The 24,041-nt window shown below is 40.5% G+C and overlaps 1 long non-coding RNA gene across 1 annotated transcript in view; it reads left to right on the top strand.

Moving 5' to 3' along the window:
• Nucleotides 1-23,950, top strand: part of LOC134911499 (uncharacterized) — a 27,668-nt gene extending 3,718 nt beyond the window's left edge. Inside the window, exon 2 of the long non-coding RNA XR_010176622.1 lies at nt 23,768-23,950. This is a non-coding gene — a long non-coding RNA (uncharacterized LOC134911499). The remainder of the gene's footprint in view (nt 1-23,767) is intronic.
• The last annotated feature ends 91 nt before the right edge of the window (nt 23,951-24,041 follow it).

The raw sequence follows: 24,041 nt of genomic DNA, 5'->3' as shown, positions 1-24,041 counted from the left end.
TAAGGAGCCCTTAACTCTTTAAGGGGATGGACTTCCCTTAATGTATCCTTCCAAGGGTATGCCAATTGGAAATCTAACAAACAATAGGACATTCTTTTATATTTGACCTTTATCGTTAATTGATTATAATTTCATAAATTATGTAAACTTACTGCTAATAATATTGAATATAGGGGTGGTATTCAGTATACCGGTTGTTGGGATCCCGGCGCACAGTATACAGATGCCGGAATCCCAACAACTGGCATACTGACACCTTTTCTCCCTCATGGGGGTCCACGACCTCCTTGGAGGGAAAATAGATAGTGCGGCTGTCCCGACGGTCAGGATCCCAGTGCCGGTATGCTGGCCGCCGGGGACCCGACTGCCAGCAGCTCATACTACACCCGAATATAGTGTCCTTTAAACAGGTCCAGACCTTCTAAGAAGCTGGTCAAATTAAAGACCAATTAGATAGTTAAACATTATTTAGTCCTTAAATCTTAATGACTTATAAAGTGTTCAAGATAAAAAGTGCAATTATGAAGTGAATTTTAGTGAAAAAGTGTAATAGATAAATGAACTTAGCATGAAATTAGTGAAATTAGTATGGTCCACTGGCATACCTTATGGTGGAGGTCTCTATCTTGTTCTTTCTAATCCAGTAGTCCATCAAACAATGAAGTACAGGACTCTGATTAATCTATTTATACCCCCTTCCCTAATATGTCACTTTCTGTCTTGATTTGACTGGAGTGTTTCAATTTGTGCTTTAAACTATATAAGCCCATCAGTATATAAACTTTCACTTCCTGTTGAGCTGAAGCCTCGGTTTGTGCTCTTTTACATTGGTAGTTCAGTGGAATGTGTACTAAGTAAGAACAGGTTTAAAAACCTGTTTGCATTCCACCAGCGCCTCAGCCCCGCTTCCCCAATGCGTGTCCATCAAGAGCCCGGAATGATAAATGTTATAACAAAACCCTGGTGGTTCAGTGGCACTAGCGCACATCCCTACTGTCCATAATTGTCCACCACATTAACATTAACTTTCAAGGCAGACTCACGGACTCTGTGTATTTAAGACACGGTCCATGGTTCGCGCATACGCAATGGTCCGCTGCCAAAAGCGGTTTAAACACCGCTTCCTGGTTGCATTCCAGCCTTGCGCATGCTCAGTCTGTTTGTTTACAATATTTCCCTTAGCTGTAATTATCTTTGCTGGAATCCTGTCAGGACAACTAATTCAATTTGAAACCTTAATATATAGTGCAGACTTAATAATTAATGCTTAGGGATTAAACTTTATTGGCTACAATGCTGATCTTACTAATTACAAGTCCCATAATTAGCCACCACATTAACATTATTAGCCAAATCATACAGTAATAACGACATTTACATATTGTCATTCTTTATCAAAAACCATACTTCAGTATGGACAAATTACATTTTTCCTATGAATGGCTTCTCTCCTAAGCATAACCTTTTATAATATGGGGTGATGAGGCTAAAAAGGGTTTGGCTCAAAGAATTTTATATTATTATTACCTACCTCTGACACAGGAATAGTTTTATAGGGTAACTTATAAGGGCATAATTGTTCCAATGTTTTATTTGTTATTTAGGGGGGATTGAAGTTAAAGTAAAAAGATCAAATAAAATAAACTATATCGATCCCCTAATTTAGACCATTAGTTGAAAGAGATTCTAGTGTAAAAATTCAATAGATTTCCCTTTTAGATAATTGTCGTTCTCTATTACCTCCCCTAGAGTCCTCCTTAACATGTCCTAGTACAGTAAACTTCAACCCACTGGTATCCGAGTTCTGCATTTCTGAGATATGCCTTTGTAGGCTGTGCGTTAATACTTTATTCTTAATATTCCTTAAATGTTCCAGAATACATAATTCAAGGACTATCTTTGTCTTTCCTATATATACTAGGCCACATCCACAAGTTATTCTGTAATTACTGGATTTTTTTCCATATGTTTGTAACATTTAAATTTGTAGCACGAAAAACAGTCTGGTTTCCGGTTTAAGAATTTGTTTTCTTCTTTTTCTGGTACTTCTTTATTCTTCTGAAGCCAGGATACTTTTCAAATTTGGAGCTTTACGATAAACTATAAAAGGTTTATTTGGAAGATGTGGGCCTAACACTGGGTCTTTCAACAGTATATCCCAATGTTTGTTGAGGATTCTTCAAATTTTTCAATTTTCTTTGTTATATTGTGTTAGGAAAGCTTTAACCCTAGTTTGTTCATTCTTAGTCTTAGACTATGGTGCTAGAAGTGAGGTTCTGTTTCTTTCAAGGGCCCTACTTCTATCTTGTTCTATTTTGTTGGTCTCATATCCTCTCCCAGTGAATCTATCTACCAGGAGTTTTGATTGGACACAATAATCTTCATCTCTACTACAGTTCTTCCTTATTCTTAGAAACTGTGCATATGGTACATTTAGTTTTCAGCTGGGCATATGACAACTTTCTGCTGGGATGTAGCTATTTACAACTGTTTCTTTAAAGTGAGTGGTGGTTGTAATTTCACCGGAGGGTAATCCTTCCAATTCAGTTCCAGATAATCAATCAGTGTTTTATTTTGATTAAATGTGAACTTCAAGTTGTAATTATTTTCATTGACGTACTTCATGAAGTCTTCGATTGTCGAGTCTTTATTTACCCAGATCAGTATCAGATCATCTATATATCTTCGAAAAAATGTAATCTTACTTCCTTCAAAGATTTTGCTATAGATGAATTCTTCTTCCCACTGGCCCATAAAAATATTGGCATATGTCAGTACAAATTTAGTACCCATTGCCGTCCCTTTTCTTTGTACATAAAAACAGTCTTCAAATTTGAAGTAGTTGTGTTCTAATATATATATATCTTATACGCCTAGTGATGAATTTTAGAACTTTACTGATAGCTTCCAAACCTTTTCATGTGGTATTGATAAAAACAAAGCTTGAACATCAATTGTGAGCCAATTGTAATTCATTTTCCAGGTCACTTCTTCCAGATCTTTTAGGAGGTTTGTAGAGTCTTTAAGGAATGATTTCTGCTTCTTAATGTATTTCTGAAGTTTTAGATCCAAATAGTGTGATACATTAGCACTTAATGATACCTGATATGGTTGGTCTCCCTGGGAGGGGATTTTTTTGTTTTTATATATCTTAGGGATATGGTAGAACATAGCTATATGTGGACTTTTTGTATAGATGCAATCAAATTCTTTCTCACAAATGACTTCTTCTAATCTTGCTAATGTAAGTATAGCATACAGTTGTTTCTGATATTCTTCTGTGGGATCCCCATCTCATTTCCTGAAGGTGGATTCATCTTCAATTATTTTGTAAGCTTCCTGTAGATACGCTTCCCTACATAGCACAACTACTGCTCCTCCTTTATTGGCTTGTTTGATTACAACCAATGTATCAGCTTTTAGTTGCTTAATCATTTGTGTCTCTTAAAGTTTTAAATTATTGTTAAACATGTTCTTCTCTACTTTTAATTTTCTGAAATCTACTTTTACTGAGTCATAAAATATGTCCAGATGGCTGCCTCTTGACTCAACTGGGTAATATTTCGAGGGCAGGGACAAAGTTGGCTCTTGTTTTTGTTTATACGCCAATTTCACGACTGGATTCTTCAAAAGATGTCTTTGTAATGTAAGATTCCGCACATATTTGTTTAGATCTATGAATAAGTCAAATTTATCTATGTGCGAGTCAGGGGAAACTTTAGTACTTTATTTAGTATCTCTTTCTGTGGTTCAGATAGTTGTTTGAGATGTTGTAAATTCCTGTCTGTTCTCCTCTTGTGTACTGAACAGTGCTTTTCTTTGGAGAACCTCCCATTGCCCATCTTTCCTCTTCGCCGTTGTGTAGTGTCCTTTTCAAGCCTTGTGGGAATTTAGTCTTCGAACAGCTCTTCTCTTCTTTGTGTCTGAGGAAATTGATTTTCTTTTTTCCCATCTAAATAATCCCTCCGTCCTGATTGTGGAGGTGAACTTAATGTTTCGTATGTATTTTTATTAGCTGGATAGTTTTTCCTTTCTCATTTGGGGTACTGGTTATAACCATAATTAAAGTTTGGGGAGTATCTTCTTTGGTTTCTTCTTACCTGTTGCCATCCATCTTTATTTCTAAAATTGTTTGAATAATCTCTAGCTATATCTCTGCCTCTATTTCGGAAGTTGTTTGAGTAATCCCTAGATCTACCCCTGTTACTCCTTAGTCTTTGTCTTCCATATTGGAAGTGACATATTGGGGAAGGGGGGTATAAATAGATTAACCAGAGTCCTGGCCTCCATTGTCTGTTGGACTACTGGATTAGAAAGCACAAGATAGAAACCTCCACCATAAGGTATGCCAGTGGACCATACTAATATATGTTAATTTATTTATTACACTTTCGCACTATAATTCACTTCATAATTGCAATTTTAATCTTGAACACATATTGCTAATTTGATTAAAACACTTTATAAGTCATTATGATTTAAGCACTACATAAGTTTTAACTGTCTAATAGGTCTTCAATTTGACCAGCTTTTTAGAAGGTCTGGACCTGTTTAAAGTACACTATGTGAGTAATTCAGAGTTGACCGCAGCAGCAAATTTGTTAACAGTTAGGCAAAACCATGTGCACTGCAGGTGTGGACGATATAACATTTGCAGATATAGTTAGAGTTGGGTGGGTTATTTTGTTTCTGTGCAGGGTAAATTCTGGCTGCTTTATTTTTACACTGCAATTTAGATTTCAGTTTGATCACACCAGACCGAAATCTAACTCTCTCTGCACATGCTATATCTGCCCCCCTGCACTGCACATGGTTTTGCCCAACTGCTGACAAATTTGCTGCTGCGATCAACTCTGAATTACCCCCAATATTCAATAATATTAGCTGTAAGTTTACCCAATTTATGAAATTATAACTAATTAATTGATCTAAGTGAGTAACTAATTGACTAATAAGATTAATTTAATATTATCACTATCACATCCACTAATAAATACTATCTGACAGGCAGGAGCAGCTCTGTGTCATTCATTTTTTTGGTTCAAACAAACCACCTCCACCAGAGGTAACAGGATCTGATTGACCTTAGATTTGAGTAAGTAATGACTATTTGGATTGATACTTCTTAAGAAGTCCTATCATTAGTCATCACAGAAAATTAGTCATTGTTAATATATGACTCCACAATGTATGCCAATACAAAGGCTATGTATTAATATCTATAAGGTTTTTGCACAAGAACAAGTGTGGAGCTGTACAGTGAGTTGACTACACCCTACATTGGAGACAGAAATTTGTACATTATTCTACAGAAGTATAAAGCCGATAATATACTAATAATGATACAATGTTCAATAATGTTATAAATCAAGTATTTCTGAATGTAGATATGTTTGGAAACAGTTTGTAGAAGTGCAATTATCCATCCATTTGGTTTACATGTCCATTTATTTCTTCTTCGATTCTTCCTCTTCTTTCTTTTCCTGTATATATACTGTTGAATATACTGTAAACCATCTTCCAGTCTCAGTCCTTTTTTTAAGTTTCCTATAAGCTTGTGTAAGCAATATGTTAGAACTTGAAAGATGTATTTGCTATATAAGAACATATTTATGTACCATTCTTCGAATATGTTAAATCTAATAACCTGTGGTAAATATTGTTTTAAAATCTTTTTTTGAACTACTTGCAAGTGAAATAATCTGTTATAAATGTGAAAAATAAGTCTGTAATGTGACAATTTATATTTATTTTTTCTTAAAAGATACCCCTGATGAAGTAATTTTCGACGAAACGCATTGGCTGACACGTATTCTGTTATATCCGAAGTTAACAGAGATTTTTGCCCTCATTGAGGCACACACTGATAGCTAAAGAAAGCAATGTATTAATGTACCGTATAGATTGGAAAGTCTAAACTTTTTAAAGTTTTAATGCTTTTAAGAAATATGTTCTAAATAAACTAAATGTATGGTTCAAGGCCCTTTCTGAATTATACAACCTTTTCTGTTCACATGGACCAGGCAATGCAGACATAATGTGAAGTTATGACTGATTAGTTTTTAGATTAATAAGTTGTTATGCTCATAGGCATGCACAGGAGCCGACACAGGGGTGGCGCTCTGGTAATTCCCCCCTCCGCCGGGTCACGGACTACTTCCTTTACCCCTTGCTCTGGGTCATAGACTGATCACCTGGTCCACCCAGATATTCAGTCTATGTCCTGGAGGGAGGGGGGGAGAGTAGACCATAATGTGGCAGAGGGGGGGGAAGTCCCTGAGTGGTACCCCCGTGTAGGCTCCTGCGCATGCCTATGGTTATACTGTATGTAAAAAGACACTCAAGTAGATATGCAGTCAATTTTTAAATTCATATATCCAATTCATAATAAGATAATTTAAAAAAATGTTTAATTAGTTTGAATAGTTTAGTGCTCTATTCAAAAGAAAATAAACGTTATTAGCGTCTTCCTAGCACCAAGAGCAAATTATTTTAAAGAGAGCTGCATCATTGTTGCAACAATGTTAAGAAAATAATTTTTTACAGTCTTTGTAGGTACTTGCCAAATTCTATTAAATTAAATAGGAAAGGATGGATTTATGAGAGCTCAGACTACTACGTTTCTAAACAGCATTGTAACATCTCAGATGAACTATTTAGCTAAGAAGTAGAATAGTAATATTATGGCTGTAACGTGCATATTCCCATATTATCGATATGAATGAAATTGGGCTCAACTGATTGATTATTTATTTATTTAGGGAAAAGAAGAAAACTCCTCTAACAATTTGTCTGATAAAATAAAAAAAAACAACCTAAAGGAACAGACACATTCATAATTTTAATACAGCCTTAAGTAAAAGGGGTCCTATAAATTTGAACTAAATGTACGTATCCACTAAATATAATTGGTCCCATATATCATTGTTCAGCTTAATTCACTGAACCATGACCACATTTTGAAGACATATGATCTTAGAGATTATTGATCTCATTGATCTATACAGGAATTACACTGTCAGTATTCACTTAAATTTTTCTCATGCGGTAGCTGGTCCTGAACTATGTTTCTAGTACTGTTGGTCTGGCCAGAGCATGAAAGACATGTCAATCATCTCTATAATTAGATACATTTAAGATGACGTTGCTATGTGGTAAGCAGAGTTATAACAGTGATGCATGGCACTGGGGGATGGGTGCAACAATAACATTTGTAGTGTGTATGTGCAAATCATTTTCACAGGTTCTAAGTTCAAATGGAAAGTAAGCTGGAAGTTTGATGATTTGTAAATTTTGTTGCACATTTCTTATGCTTTAGAAGACATAAATAAAATTATGTTAATGTGGCTAATGTGTCCAATGTAGTATTGAGTCTAGACTTTGGGGTCCTGGACTGCAACTTGAACACTCCTTTCAACCCATTTCTCCATGTTGCTATTTGCTGAGAGTGTATTAGAGGTTAATTTAGCAAGTTGGCTAAACCACATAAGATTTCTCAGGCGCATATACTTGCTTAAATCCTTCAGATCTCTTCTGGGATTGTAGACATTCACAGTTGGCAGTTGTGTACCAGGAAAAACATCGATAACACAAAAAAATCAGACCAGTCAGTGGAGAATTCTTTATTTTACCCAAACATATGAGGCCACACTCTGCCTTCTGGAGTCACTCATATCTTTTAAAAGAAGACATGCTAAAATATATTTTAATGTGCATTTGGTTAGGTTGTTTGTCTCCAAATGGAGATCTATAAAACTCTCAGGAAAATAGGGCTTAACAAAATCAATAAAACATGTCTGAACAAATCCCAAATTCTACAATATCAAGGAAATCTGAGAAAATTATAGAAAATCTGGTGTCCATGGATGGATATTACTTACATCCTTAGTCAGATCAGCTTTCATTTCTGAAGCTTTATTCAAAGATCTTGTGTTTTAAACTATGTATACAGCTTATGTCTCCCTTGTAAATGTAGAATAACAAAGTTGATAAAAAAATACTGTTGTTACGACATACAGTATTACTTTACAAAAAGGAATAATTTCAAATAATAATCAAAATGGCAACAAAAAGTAAATGTTTTCAATGCAGTATGTTTACATAGTTAAAACATGAATTGGAAGTTTCTTTTGGTATTTAAGGTGTGTACTTTTTGTTAGTATGCTTAGTACAGGTGTATGGGAAGTGCTACCAGGTATTTCACCATATACAATAAAAATATACATACAAAGCTATGTACAGTATCATCTATTTTTCTTGCATTCCACTGGACTATTGAGATTTGTTTGCATAAGACACAAAAGATACATAAAATATTGTTTAAATAAATATGTAACATTATACAGAATTTAATGTATAGATGTCAACAGAAAAACACAATACTGACTTAAACAAACAGAAATACTTCTATGTTATATGGAATGGAGAAGTAAGACAATAATGTTGTTCTGGTAGGTGGACAAGCTATATGTTAGATAAGGATTAGTACTGTGCTAGGAAAAGTTCTACTTTTGTAGCAGTTTATAAATGATAAACTAAAAATACATTTAGAGAGCAATAAAACAATCAAAAGACACAAAAAACAAATATACATTTTTATGCAAAACATTTTGTTGAATGAATTATTTTGAAAAAAATAATATTCAATTTGGCAAAAAAAAAATATTAGCTCAAAATCACAAATTGTTCTACAAACCATACCATTAAAGATTTGCCCATTCATATGTTTCATAGATCTTTTCAGTTTCCTTCACTACATACTGCACAGACAAAATAAAAACATAGTGAAGTGCTGTAGACATAGGGACCAAGGATCTTTAACTATTAAGCATATGTTGCTCACATGAGCCAAAATGAAAAATACACCAGGATTTTCTTTTCAAAAACTTGTTAAAAGCAAAAGGTGTATTGCCTATAGCAACTAGATATAGCTTTAATTTGCTAAACTCACTAGGGAAAGAACATAATTTTATTGGTTGATATAAACAGTACGACCTTTTTTCCTTTTTCCTCTCCAGCATGTACAAAAAATCTAAACATTGGTGCTCATATGGCCAAAACACACAGATGTTAGTGAATCACCTCAGAGAAGGACATGTGCAAAATGTATGTCCTGTAAATATGATACAGGTTGAGTATCCCATATCCAAATATTCCGAAATACGGAATATTCCGAAATACGGAATTTTTTTGAGTGAGACTGAAATAGTGAAACCTTTGTTTTCTGATGGTTCAATGTACACAAACTTTGTTTAATACAAAAAATTATTAAAAATATTGTATTAAATGACCTTCAGGCTGTCTGCATAAGGTGTATATGAAACATAAATGAATTGTGTGTATGTACACAAACTTTGTTTAATGCACAGTTATTAAAACTATTGGCTAGAATTACCCTAAGGCTGTGTGTATAAGGTGGATATGAATCATAAATGCACTCTGTGCTTAGACTTAGGTCCCATCGCCATGATATCTCATTATTGTATGCAGTTATTCCAAAATACGGAAAAATACGATATCCAAAATACTTCTGCTCCCAAGCATTTTGGATAAGGGATACTCAACCTGTATATAAATCTGTGCTCCTCTCATTAAATCCACAGAGTCCTCTATTGGTGAGGCTTAGCTATAGCATTGCGCAAAAGCACTTGAGCAGAAAACTCCATAATAATTTATTCAACAATTTAGCAACGCAAGAAGAAATGATTGCAAAATACTGAAAAGTAAAATGCATATGAAAAATGAGCTTCATAAACACATTAAACAAATTTTGCCTTTTTTAATCACTTATACCTACAACTTTGACAGTATGCTTAATTATTTTGCATAGCATAAAATATGCTTGTTTAGCTAAATTTTAAAGGTAGTACAAAATGAAGCTGTGTAAGCATAGCAGGCCCTGCTTAAATAGAATTAATATTGATGAAACCCCAGAATTCACTTGCCCCAGGGGACTGTGAAATTTCATACTAAATCTTTCAGTGGGTTGAATGTTGCTAGTTTTCTAAATTAGTGATGTAGGTTGTGTATTAATCAATGTTTAACAATGTAATTACAGCTGTTTTAGTATCAACAGAAAACAGATCACTAAATGACCTGTATCTACTGAAGTGTGCAGAAAATGTAATGAATTCTAACACTCAACATTATCCATTTATTTAAAAATAGACAAATTAAAATAGTATTGTTATTTTTAAACATTATAATAGAACAGATTAGTCCATATCAGGACACCTTATTCATCTTGTAAATCTATTTGCCTTGAACAGAAAGTGCAGCAGTGTTCCTAAACCCTGGGTATAAGATTTTAATATGGAGTATGGTAACTTCACGCAGATCCATTGTTTATTGCTACAAAGACCAGCAGTTTTTGATTGATGTGAACAAACTTTAGTTTTTCCTTTAGAAGAGAATTATTAATGCAGTTTGATGATATACAACAGAGTCTGCATCCAACAGTTTATTGGAGCACAACGAAGCAGCAAGAGGTTACAATATAATTCTAGATACAGATTTTATGTAGATCAACAAAAATCAGCCTTAATGTGATTTTAAATATTTCATTGTTAGCTTACATGATTCTTTGGATTTGTTTTACTAACCACCTGCCTGGGACAAAGCTGCTACATCATACAAAATAAACCAAACAGGTCTGGTTAGTGCAGTTATTATTGTTAAATAGATGTATATTTTTACTGTGAAAGAATGCTTTGAAATAAAGTAGGCGGCGAATTCTTTAGCCCTGGAAGAAAGATGGTGACCTAGTCTCCGTGTCACCAGTTAGAGTTAGCTTTGCAGAACATACAGTGTTGTTGAACAGAATCATGCTAAGTTTATATTGGGTAATATTACATTTCTTGCTATATATAACTCTAAAATTAAAATTTAATAACCCTCAAAAATATATTCTTGGGTATTAATATGACAAAACACCACTCACAATTAATGATGTTTTTTCCCTCTGCTTTGTCTTTATTATATTTAATTTATAAAGTGACTTTATAAAATATCAGACCCAGTTGTAGGATTTTTTAAGAAATGGAGTGTGATCATGGGAGAAAAAATTAGGCTGAAGCTATGGCTCTCCAGTGATGTGCTGCCATCTCCAAGATACAACACTCCCCAATTTCAAATGTCCAGCAGGCTGATTGTTTACTAGACCTGCAAAAAGGTTTTAACGTGGGATGACCAAGGAAGGCTTATTGCAACACTTATTACCGTTACTTAGTCCTATTCTCAGTAATGTGGTTTCTGACATGAGTTACACGATCACATGCTCAAAATGAAATGTGCCTCTTGTTTTAGTGCAGTTTTTTTTTTTGTCAGTAATCAGGCAACATTGCTTTATATGCAATTTGTGATATTAATTGGAGCAGAAACTCATGCACATAGACAAATGCTGGGGGGGTCCAGTAGTTTGGAAACCCCTTTTTACCAAAGTCTGGTTAGCGGTAACTACATGCAGTGTAAAGGGCAAAATGGAGCTGCTGCTCATGCCCAGTGATATCCCAGAAGTCTTCTGTGTGATTGTCTGTGGATTTGTGTGCTCAATCATCAAACCACAGAGAGGATCTGGTAAGTGGCTTACAGTGGTCATTGGGCATGCATATGTATGTCTGAAGTACTGTATTACATAAACTGCACTTTGTTTGGGCAGATTATAGCTTGTTAGATGCTAGTTATGCATCCGTCATAGGTTGGTGACAATTGCTCTGAATCAAACATTTGAAAGCCCCCCTCTAGAAATCCTGCATTTGCCCCTGCTGCAGGAAGCAAAAAGGCAATTTTTACAAATGTATATAGCCCTTTGTGTGCAGCTGAAAGCTGAAAATGATAGGTAATTTACCATAAAGCAAAATAAATAAAAGTGAAATAATTAGTTTCTTGCTCTTTACATTCACACATGATCAGTTAGGAAATCCCACTTGTATCCAACTAGGATAAAACAAGTTAAACTGCCAATGAAATAGGAATCTGTTAGCTACTATCCAAGGACAAAAAATGTTGAATATAACTGAAATAGATGTTTACAAGTGGAAATTTCAAAATGTAGTTCTGTAATGAAGGTTCTAAATATATTACATTAACTGGTAAATGTTTTAATATAATATTCATCCATTAGTACAGACAGATGACCTAAAAAAACAGAATATATTATTTACATTAGGATGTTACTATCCACTACCCCCTCCCCAACACACACACACACACACACGCACACGCACACGCACACACACACACACGCACACACGCACATATCTCTATTAGGCATTTGGGAATTTGATAGCTCTAAACAATCCTTATCAAGTATATTATTATTTATTATTACCAGTTATTTATATAGCACACATATATTTCGCAACGCTGTACAGAGAATATCTGGCCATTCACTTCAATCCTTGCCCCAGTGGATCTTACAATCTATATCCCTACCACATGCACACACATTCAGACTAAGGTTAATTCTGTTAAGAGCCAATTAGCTGACAAGTAAATGTTTGGATTGTGGGAGGAAACCCATGCAAGTATGGGGAGAGTCAGGGGTGTATCTAGGGGTCCAGGCGCCCCTGGCAAAGTATGGGACTGGTGCCCCCCATATTTGAAATAGGGAAGGTGCATGTGCAAAAAAGGGTCATGATCTTGTGGGAAAGGAGCATGACTATACAATAGTACCCCCTAATCAAATTACGCTACATAGTAGTACCCCTTATACACATCATGCCCACACAGTAGCAGTTCCCTTTACACATCATGCCTACATTGTAATCCTTATCACACTGTGGAGACATCAGCAGTGCCTGGCCTGGCTGGGAATTGTAGTTTAATTTAAGTTTCTTCCCTGTACTGCATTGTGGTGCCGGACACCAGTGCCAGCTCCTGCCTGCTGAGCGAGCCTCCGCCCTCCATCCCAGGCAATGCACAGGCAGCTCGGCACACCAGGTATTGCCAGACACTATGGCTTAAGGCAGGGGTCTTCAACCTTTAAGACAGTGTGGGCCACATTAAAAAATTCAGTGAAAGCCGAGGACCACTAAACACATTTTGCTGCCTGTGCTTCAGGTCTCTGCGTGTTCCCTGCTCCCTCCCCATCAGTTATCCTAGGCTCAGGAGGCCTTCCACATATATATACATATTTACAGTGGTGCAAGTAGAAAAAAATGTGTTAATGGTATTGTGTGTGCGCACCAAAAAATGGGTGTGGCCAATAAAAAGGCGGCATGTTACACAAATGGGGGGCCAGATACACATATGTCACCAATAGTGCAGTGCCAGATACACATATGACCCTAATAGTGCCAGATACACATATGCCTCCAATAGTTCCAGATTCAGATATACCCCCAGTTGTGCAGTGCCAGATGCACATATGCCCCTAATAGTGCCAGATACACATATGCGTCCAATGGTGCCAGATGCACATATGACCCTAATAGTGCCAGATACACATATGCCCCCAATAGTGCCAGATACACATATGCACCCAATAGTGCCAGATATACATATGCCTCCAATAGTGCCAGATTCACATATGCCCCCAGTAGTGCAGTGCCAGGTACACATAAGCCCCCGATAGTGCCAGATACACATGTGCCCCAGTACTGCAGTGCCAGATGCACATATGCTCTCAATAGACAGCACAGGCAACATAATAATCCCCCCTACATATACAGACAGCACAGACACCATGATCATTCCCCTCCCCCCCACATAGACAGCACAGGCATCATAATCACCCACCCCCAACATATACAGACAGCACAAACACCATGATCATCCCCCCAACATAGAAAGACAGCACAGGCATCAGGATTAATCCCCCTTCCACACATTGAGAGACAGCACAGGCACCATGATAAATTCCCACCACACACACACACACACACACACACACACACACAATCATATACAGACAGCACATGCACCAAAATTAATCCCCCCCACATATACAGACAGCCCAGGCACCATAAGTAATCCCCCCACATGTACAGACAGCACAGGCATTATGATTAATCCCCCTCCCACACACACACACACACATACAGACAGCGCAGGCACCATAATTAATCCCCTACACACACACACACACATACAGACAGAACAGACACAATGATCACCCTCCCAACATAGACAGACAGCACAGGCAACATGATAAATCCCCCCACACACACACACACACAAACATATACAGACACTACAGATACCATAATTAATCCCCATCCCCCACCCACCCACCCCCATATGTACAGACAGCACAGGCATCATGAGTAAGAAACACACACACGCAGCACAGACACCATGATTATTCCCCCCTCACACAGACACACACTTACACACAGACAGCACAGGCAGACTTATAATCATCCCCCTCCCCCCCATAGACAGCACATGTGCCCGCCTGTCACACCGGGTCCCCGCACTCATGTAGGACAAGGTGACTTCCCCCAGCATATTTAAACATGCTACCTCGCCGCAGAAATGAGTGGAGCCTCTCACCACACACGATCAGGCTCAGCCTGAGAGGAGCACGCTACCCAGAGCTCAGCGCCGCTTCATGTGACTCTGTGCTGCAGCAGCTGCACTGGCAGCAACTCCCCCTACTTCCCAGCAGCCAGTGCAGCTGCTGCAGTGCAGGAAGTCACGCGACACGGCGCTGAGTTCTGGTGCGCTCCAGAGAGATCCGGATGATCTTTAAAAAAAAAAGTAAAAATATAAACCAGTGATTGGCGGGCGGGTGGAGGGCCAGGGAGATCAGCTTAGTGGGCCATGGGTTGAAGACCCCTGGCTTAAGGTATTCAACCCATTGGCCGAGGGTGGCAACGCCGGGCGGCGCCCCCTGCTCAGCTGGTGCCCCTGGCAAGTGCCATCCTGGCCAATGGGTAAATACGCCCCTGGGGAGAGTATACAAACACCACACAGCTAGGGCCATGGTGGGAATCAAACCCATGACCTCAGTACTGTGAGGCAGTAATGCTAACCATTACAACATCTGTACTGCCCTGTATCAGGTGTAATGTCCTTCCAATGCTAATCTATAAACTAAATAATAAATGGGTATAAACTGTTAAATCAAACAAAATGTGGTTATTAAATCATTAGAAATAGGAGATGATGTGAATCTTGCATTCCTTTTATCATAGCCATTTCGAATCACTGGATATAAGTGTGAATAAGAGGGAAATTATTTTAGATGTTTCTAATACATCAAATAATTATGCTTTATCTTATCAGAAAAATGTAAAGGGAAGTCATCTTCTTTATTCAAAGCAGAGTACTTGCAAGCAGCCTCCTCAGCCCTAACAGTAGGAGACTATTTTATAGTAACCTTCCCCCATTGCAATGTATGTGATCAGAAGTCAATGTTTCCTTGTGACTGTGGCAACTGTCTGAAGTGATTCTGTTTTGCGCATGTATCTATTGATGCTGCAAATGTTTCAGGTATTACATAAATCCAAGGATATGGTAAATGTGGAGATAAAACCAAGGGCAACTCAGTTTTGCCTTTGTTACCTTAAATTTCAACTTTAAATAAGATTTTACTTACCGGTAAATCTATTTCTCGTAGTCCGTAGTGGATGCTGGGGACTCCGTAAGGACCATGAGGAATAGACGGGCTCCGCAGGAGACAGGGCACTTTAAGAAAGAATTTGGATACTGGTGTGCTCTGGCTCCTCCCTCTATGTCCCTCCTCCAGACCTCAGTTAGAGAAACCGTGCCCGGAAGAGCTGACAGTACAAGGAAAGGATTTTGGAATCCAGGGCAAGACTCATACCAGTCACACCAATCACACCGTATAACTTGTGATAAACTTACCCAGTTAACAGTATGAACAACAACGGAGCATCAGATCAACCCTGATGCAACCCCAACATAACCCTTATTTAAGCAATAACTATATACAAGTATTGCAGAAGAAGTCCGCACTTGGGACGGGCGCCCAGCATCCACTACGGACTACGAGAAATAGATTTACCGGTAAGTAAAATCTTATTTTCTCTAACATCCTAGTGGATGCTGGGGTCTCTGTAAGGACCATGGAAATTATACCAAAGCTCCCAAACGGGCGGGAGAGTGCGGATGATTCTGCAGCACCGAATGAGCAAACACAAGGTCCTCCTCAGCCAGGGTATCAAACTTGTAAAACTTTGCAAAAGTGTTTGAACCTGACCAAGTAGCTGCTCGGCAAAGCTGTAATGCCGAGACCCCTCGGGCAGCCGCCCAAGAAGAGCCCACCTTTCTTGTGGAGTGGGCTTTTACTGATTTTGGAAGCGGCAATCCAGCCGCAGAATGAGCCTGCTGAATCGTGTTACAGATCCAGCGAGCAATAGTTTGCTTTGAAGCAGGAGCACCCAGCTTGTTGGATGCATACAGGATAAACAGCGACTCAGTTTTCCTGACTAGCCGTTCTGGCTACATAAACCTTCAAAGCCCTGACCACATCCAGCAACTCGGAATCCTCCAAGTCACGAGTAGCCACAGGCACCACAATAGGTTGGTTCATATGAAAAGATGACACCACTTTTGGCAGAAATTGTGGACGGGTCCGCAATTCTGCCCTGTCCATATGGAAAACCAGATAGGGGCTTTTGTGTGACAAAGCCGCTAATTCTGACACACGCCTAGCTGATGCCAAGGCTAATAGCATGACCACCTTCCACGTGAGAAATTTTAACTCCACGGTTTTGAGTGGCTCAAACCAGTGTGACTTCCGGAAACTCAACACCACGTTAAGATCCCAAGGTACCACTGGAGGCACAAAAGGGGGCTGAATATGCAGCACTCCCTTTACAACGTGTGAACTTCAGGAAGAGAAGCCTATTCTTTTTGAAAGAAAATGGATAGGACCGAAATCTGGACCTTAATGGAACCCAATTTCAGGCCCAAAGTCACTCCCGACTGTAGGAAGTGAAGGAAATGGCCCAGCTGGAATTCCTCCATAGGGGCATTCCTGGCCTCACACCAAGCAACATATTTTCGCCATATACGGTGATAATGTTGAGCCGTCACATCCTTCCTAGCCTCCATCAGCGTAGGAATGACCTCATCCGGAATGCCTTTTTCTGCTAGGATCCGGCGTTCAACCGCCATGCCGTCAAACGCAGCCGCGGTAAGTCTTGGAACAGACAGGGCCCCTGTTGCACAAGTCCTGTCTTAGAGGCAGAGGCCACGGTTCCTCTGTGAGCATTTCTTGCAGATCTGGATACCAAGTCCTTCTTGGCCAATCCGGAACAAAGAGCATTGTTCTCACGCCTCTTTTCCTTATGATTCTCAGCGCCTTGGGTATGAGAGGAAGAGGAGGAAATACAGAGACCGACGGGAACACCCACGGTGTCACCAGTGCGTCCACAGCTATCGCCTGAGGGTCTCTTGACCTGGCGCAATATCTCTGCAGCTTTTTGTTGAGGCGGGATGCCATCATGTCCACCTGTGGCAGTTCCCACCGACTTGCAATCTGCATGAAGACTTCTTGATGAAGTCCCCACTCTCCCGGGTGGAGGTCGTGCCTGCTGAGGAAGTCTGCTTCCCAGTTGTCCACTCCCGGAATGAACACTGCTGACAGTGCGCTTACGTGATTCTCTGCCCAGCAAAGAATTCTGGTGGCTTCTACCATCGCCACCCTGCTCCTTGTGCCACCTTGGCGGTTTACATGAGCCACTACGGTGATATTGTCTGACTGAATCAGAACCGGTTGGTCGTGAAGCAGGGTCTCCGCTTGACTTAGGGTGTTGTATATGGCCCTTAGTTCCAGGATATTGATGTGAAGGCAAGTCTCCTGCCTTGACCACCGCCCTTGGAAATTTCTTCCCTGTGTGACTGCCCCTCACGCTCGGAGGCTTGCATCCGTGGTCACCAGGACCCAGTCCTGAATGCCGAATCTGTGACCTTCGAAAAGGTGAGCACTCTGCAGCCATCACAGGAGAGACACCCTGGCCCTGGGGGATAGGGTGATTAACCAATGCATCTGAAGATGTGATCCGGACCACTTGTCCAGTAAGTCCCATTGGAAGGTCCTCGCATGGAACCTGCCGAAGGGAATGGCCTCGTATGATGCCACCCTCCTTCCCAGGACTCGAGTGCAGCGATGCACTGACACCTGTTTTGGTCTTAATAGATTCCTGACCAGCGTCACGAGCTCCTGAGCTCTCTCTATCGGGAGATAAACCCTTTTCTGGTCTGTGTCTAGGATCATGCCTAGGAGAGGCAGATGAGCTGTAGGAACCAACTGCGACTTTGGAATATATAGAATCCAGCCGTGTTGCCGTTACACTTCCAGAGAAAGTGATACGCTGTTCAGCAACTGCTCTCTTGATCTCGCTTTTATGAGATCGTCCAAGTACGTGATAATAGTGACACCTTGCTTCCGCAGGAGCACCATCATTTCCGCCATTACCTTGGTGAATATTCTCAAGGCCGTGGAGAGACCAAACGGCAACGTCTGAAATTGGTAATGACAATCCCGTACCGCAATTCTGAGGTACGCCTGATGAGGTGGATAAATGGGGACATGAAGGTATGCATCCTTTATGTCCCGAGTCACCATAAAATCTCCCCCTTTCAGGCTTGCAATGACCGCTCTTAGCGATTCCATCTTGAACTTGAACTTTTTCAGGTATATGTTCAGGGATTTAAATTCAATATGGGTCTGACCGAACCGTCTGGTTTCGGGACTACAACATGGTCGAATAATAACCCCCTCTTTGTTGATGGAGGGGAACTTTGACCACCACCTGTTGAAGATACAATTTGTGAATTGCAGTTAACACTGTTTCCCCTCCCGTGGGGGGAAGCCGGCAGGGCTGTCGGTGAGGGGGCATCTTCTCAAAGTCCAGCTTGTATCCCTGAGACACAATATCTATTGCCCAGGGATCTAACAGGGAGTGAACCCACTTGTGGCTGAACTTACGAAGTTGTGCCCCCACCGGGCCTAGCTCCGCCTGTGGAGCCCCAGCGACATGCAGTGGATTTTTGTAGAGGCCGGGGAGGACTTCTGTTCCTGGGAACTAGCTGTGTTGTGCAGCTTCTTTCCTCTGCCCCCGCCTCTGGCAAGAAAAGACGCACCTCAGACTTTCTTGTTTCTTTATTCGAAAGGCTGCATTTGATAATGTCATGCTTTCCTAGGCTGTGCAGGAATATAAGGCAAAATATCAGAATTACCAGCTATAGCTGTGGAGACCAGGTCCGAGAACCCTTCTCCACACAATCCTCAGCCTTCCTTATGCCTCTTAAGTCGGCATCATCTGTCCATTGCATATTCTACAGGACACGTCAAGCATAAATCGACATAGCTTTGACTCTAGGACCCAGTATACTCATGTCTCTTTGGGCATGTTTTATATATACATATCTCTTAAGACAGCATCTTTAATATATATATATATCTCTATATATACATATATATATATATCTATATGCATACTAGGGTCTCAATCTCTGCTGATAAGGTACCTGTCCACGCTGCCACAGCGCTATAAACCCATGCCGACACAATCGCCGGTCTGAGTAGTGTACCACAATGTGCACGCTATCTGCAGGATCTCTGAGAATAGCTGTTACGTCAGGGTTACCTTTTTGGCAAACGTGACACCCTAGGGGAAGATTCCTATCATATCCTGGCCCTAGTGGGGAAAGGATACTGCCTGAGAATTCTTTGTGGGAAACTGCAGTCTCTTGTCTGGAGATTCCCGCTCTTTTTCATCATGAGAGGAGGGAAATTTACCTCAACTTTCTTCTCCTTAAACATGTGTACCCTTGTGTAAGGGACAGATGAGTCATCAGCGATATGCAAATCATCTTTTATTACAATAATCATATATTGAATACTTTTCTGCCATTTTGGCTGTAACTTTGCATTATCGTAGTCGACACTGGAGTCAAACTCCGTGTCGATATCAGGGTCTATTATTTTGGATAGTGAGCATTGAGAGACTCTAAAGGTCTCTGCGACATAGGGACAGACATGGGTAGATTTCCTGTCTGTTCTCTAATCTTTTGTGCAATAAATTCACCTTAGCACTTAATTACACATATCCAAACAGGTGTCGGTGTTGTCGACGGAGACACCCTCTCACACACATATTTGCTCCATCTCCTCCTTAGGGGAGCCTTTTACCTCAGACATGTCGACACACTTGTACCGACACACCACACACTCAGGGAATGCTCATCTGAAGACAATTCCCCCATAAGGCCCTTTGGAGAGACAGAGAGAGAGTATGCCAGCACACACCCCAGCGCTATTAACCCAGGAATAACACAGTAACTTAATGTTAACCCAGTAGCTGCTGTTTATATTGATTTTTGCGCCTAATTATGTGCCCCCCCTCTCTTTTTACCCTCTTCTACCGTGTAACTGCAGGGGAGAGACTGGGGAGCTTCCTCTCAGTGGTGCTGTGGAGAAAAAACATGGCGCTGGTGAGTGCTGAGGAAGAAGCCCTGCCCCCTCGACGGCGGGCTTCTGTCCCGTTTTCATGTACAATTTTGGCGGGGGCTCATACATATATACAGTGCCCAACTGTATATTATGCAAACTTTTGCCAAAGAGGTCTCTAATTGCTGCCCAGGGCGCCTCCCCCTGCGCCCTGCACCCTTACAGTGACCGGAGTATGTGGGTGTAGTGTGGGAGCAATGGCGCACAGCTGCAGTGCTGTGCGCTACCTCATATGAAGACTGAAGTCTTCTGCCGCCGATTTCGAAGTCTTCTTGCTTCTTTCACCCGGCTTCTGTCTTCCGGCTCTGCGAGGGGGACGGCGGCGCGCCTCCGGTATCGGACGACAAAGGGTGAGATCCTGTGTACGATCCCTCTGGAGCTAATGGTGTCCAGTAGCCTAAGAAGCAGGACCTATCTTCAGAGAGTAGGGCTGCTTCTCTCCCCTCAGTCCCACGATGCAGGGAGTCTGTTGCCAGCAGAGCTCCCTGAAAATAAAAAACCTAACAAACTACTTTCTTATAGCAAGCTCAGGAGAGCTCACTAAGTAGCACCCAGCTCGTCCGGGCACAGATTCAAACTGAGGTCTGGAGGAGGGACATAGAGGGAGGAGCCAGAGCACACCAGTATCCAAATTCTTTCTTAAAGTGCCCTGTCTCCTGCGGAGCCCGTCTATTCCCCATGGTCCTTACGGAGTCCCCAGCATCCACTAGGACATTAGAGAAATATCATTCTATGTCAGCAATACTGAAAAGTAGAATCTACTAATAGCCAGATGTGATTCTCTGACTTGTCTTATTTATTTAAATAGTTACTAATTAAATAAATAAAAACTACGCTGTGCTTTACATACAATCTTTAGTTATTCATATTAGTCCCTACCTTACTGGATCTTACAATCTGTAAAGGTGCATACACACTAGACAACATCACTCAGCAACGTCGTCTAGTGTTTCCCCTCCAGGACCGGGGCGGTCGGCAGCAGGGCATAAACACTGAGCAATATGATGACCATATTGCTCAGTGATATCACACAGTGGCCGGCCGTGCAGGCAGCTCCTTGACGACAGTCCAGATTGAGCATGCATGCACCACTGACACCAAGGGTCATTAACATCCCACAGTGCCGCACATCGGTCATCGTCACCGGCATACACACTAGCCGAGAAAGTGAACAACATCGCTCGGGAAGGGTGAAAATGAGCAATGTTGTTCAGTTTATCGGTAAGTGTGTATGCACCTTTACTCTTGAGTACACACACAGAAATAACCCCCCCTCCCCCTTACGCTACACATACACATATATTAAGATTCATTTTTTGCTTGCCAGAAGCGAATATATCTACCAGTATGTTTTTTTAGTGTGGAAAGAAACTGAAGCAATCATACTCAAGCATGGGGTGAACATACAAACTCCACACAGGGCCTTGGTTGGAATACAACCCTTGACCCCAGTGCTGTAAGTCAGCAATGATAACCACTGTGCTGTTCCACTGTGCCACCTCTTATCAATCTTTTCAACCCATTTGCCATTTGTTGAGTAGGGGAATGGGGAACATGTATGGTTATTATATGTTGTGAATATCACATACTACTGCTATGCAGATTTTAAGCAAACATCATTTATTTTAGAAAGAAACATTGTGGGGCTGCGTGCCATGAAAAAGCGAAGACTTACTATTTTTTGACAGCTGCTTTGTTCAAAAGTTTTACACTGTTAAAACAAGCAGCAGTGTCATATTATAGTACATTAATTTCACTGCTAGGGGCACTGTTTCATTGTAGTCGGTGCTGCTGGGGTTTTCTTTTTCAGTCGAGCATGTAGCATGCAATATTCCTCTGATGTTGATAAATGCAAATATGCAATTAGGGTCTCAGTGCTGAAAGACCTTGACCATACGCTTTGCGTAAGAGTAATAAAATAACTAAAAAGAAAATAAACCTTACTTACAGGAATATTTTCCCTTTAAAGCAACTGGTGGGTTAGAACATAGAGTGAAAATTCTCCGGCGTGTACTCTGCCAGCCAAGGGCTGGATGCTTCTATTGTTCACATTAACTGAGGGGTTTTAGACCGCCCACCTCTAACATAACAGTTGTGGTTAGGAGTAAAGTTAAAGAGATGGAAAGCAGTGATAGAGGGATGTTTGAAAGCTTGTATATTCTAGCTGGTCAATGACATATTTAAATTGGCTTTTACAATCCAATTTCATATTATGACAGAAGGTTGGATTGTCATTTGTCATGAAACAATGAGTGTGTCTGCCTTCTTGTCATCAGCTAATCCATCTAGTATAGTTTATTATAACTATATATGATTGAATATATGCTTGAATATATTATACGTTACTGGCTAATGACTTTGGGCCTGATTCAGATATGGATGCAGTACACACAATATGCTAATGATGCAGGAGGCACCTTGGGGGTAATTCCAAGTTGATCGCAGCAGGAAATTTTTTAGCAGTTGGGCAAAACCATGTGCACTGCACGGGAGGCAGATATAACATTTGCAGAGAGAGTTAGATTTGGGTGGGTTATTTTATTTCTGTGCAGGGTAAATACTGGCTGCTTTATTTTCACACTGCAAATTAGATTCCAGATTGAACACACCACACCCAAATCTATCTATCTCTGCACATGTTATATCTGCCTCCCCTGCAGTGCACATGGGGGGTCATTCCGAGTTGTTCGCTCGCAAGCTGCTTTTAGCAGCTTTGCACACGCTAAGCCGCCGCCTACTGGGAGTGAATCTTAGCTTATCAAAATTGCGAACGAAAGATTAGCAAAATTGCGAATAGACACTTCTTAGCAGTTTCTGAGTAACTCGAGACTTACTCGGCATCTGCGATCAGTTCAGTGCTTGTCGTTCCTGGTTTGACGTCACAAACACACCCAGCGTTCGCCCAGACACTCCTCCGTTTCTCCAGCCACTCCCGCGTTTTTCCCAGAAACTGTAGCGTTTTTTCGCACACACTCATAAAACGGCCAGTTTCCGCCCAGAAACACCCACTTCCTGTCAATCACATTACAATCCCCAGAATGAAGAAAAAACCTTGTAATGCCGTGAGTAAAATACCTAACTGCATAGCAAATTTACTTGGCGCAGTCGCACTGCGGCCATTGCGCATGCGCATTAGCGACTAATCGCTCCGTTGCGAGAAAAAAATAACGAGCGAACAACTCGGAATGACCCCCATGGTTTTGCCAAATTGCTAACTGAATTCCTGCTGCGATCAACTTGGAATTACTTCTAGATATAATGAGATGAAGTCCATAAGCAGGATGATAAGTGGATTTATGAAAAAATGAAAATGGTGAAAAAAGTCTATTTGTTATATTACAGGCCGCGGTGTCCCGCTGGTCTGTATGAAATGAGTGCACTTGTTTAAAATGACATTCCGTCACTGGTGTTCAAGCAGCAGCGGAGAGTGCGTGAGAAAGAAAGGGACTCCGGACTGGTCTACCCTCCCCCTGCTTCTGCCGCCGTTACATGTACCGCAATAATAAAAGCCTCCTTTTATTTGAACTTTGTCTATAGTAGTCTGTTTTTGTGTTTTGGGTGCAATATGATTCCTCACTATTTTCTGTCTGATGTCTGGCGCTTTTCTGAATATTAT

This window comes from Pseudophryne corroboree, chromosome 4 (genome assembly GCF_028390025.1).
Source record: "Pseudophryne corroboree isolate aPseCor3 chromosome 4, aPseCor3.hap2, whole genome shotgun sequence".
Lineage (NCBI taxonomy): Eukaryota > Metazoa > Chordata > Amphibia > Anura > Myobatrachidae > Pseudophryne > Pseudophryne corroboree.
Note: the sequence above shows the minus strand (reverse complement) of the source record. Positions and strands in the feature narration are given on the sequence as shown.